Genomic DNA, 912 nt, shown 5'->3' with positions numbered 1-912 from the left:
GAAACGGTAAAGAAATGGTAAAGAAACGGTAAATAACGGGAGTGAAACAGTAAAGAACAGTAAAGAAACGATAAAGAATAGTAAAGAAACGGTAATGAAACGGTAAAGAAATGGTAAAGAAACGGTAAATAACGGGAGTGAAACAGTAAAGAACAGTAAAGAAACGATAAAGAATAGTAAAGAAACGGTAATGAAACGGTAAAGAAATGGTAAAGAAACGGTAAATAACGGGAGTGAAACAGTAAAGAACAGTAAAGAAACGATAAAGAATAGTAAAGAAACGGTAATGAAACGGTAAAGAAATGGTAAAGAAACGGTAAATAACGGGAGTGAAACAGTAAAGAACAGTAAAGAAACGATAAAGAATGGTAAAGAAACGGTAATGAAACGGTAAAGAAACGGTAAAGAAACGGTAAATAACGGGAGTGAAACAGTAAAGAACGGTAAAGAACGGTAATGAAACGGTAACGTAAACGGTAAAAACGATAAAAAAAAAACGGTAATGAAACAGTAAAGAAATGGTAAAGAAACGGTAAAGAACGTTAAAAAACGGTAATGAAACGGTAATGAAACGGTAATGTGCTGATACATCAATGTGAGGATGCGGTTGACTGCATGTGACACATATGATGTTACTATTACGTTAGGCTGATTTTGCACATTTGCCACCCTTTCCTAACGAGACATATTTGTTACAAAGAGATAGTGATGGACTATATAAAAGTCACCCAGGAGTCACCAGCAAATAGTCCAAGTCCACGTCGACGAGAGAAAGAGAAAAAGATACAAGAAAAATGTTATACAATACGAAATTTCATAGACCCTTATATGAGGAGGAAGAGGAGATTTAATTACGACAAAGTCCCCCACGTAAGTTTTTAATAGATTGTATAATTCTGATTCTTTATATTT

Source organism: Odontomachus brunneus, unplaced genomic scaffold, assembly GCF_010583005.1.
Source record: "Odontomachus brunneus isolate Ranch 3 - 2012 unplaced genomic scaffold, Obru_v1 Obru_scaffold_423, whole genome shotgun sequence".
NCBI classification, from domain to species: domain Eukaryota; kingdom Metazoa; phylum Arthropoda; class Insecta; order Hymenoptera; family Formicidae; genus Odontomachus; species Odontomachus brunneus.
This window is presented reverse-complemented; position numbering follows the sequence as displayed.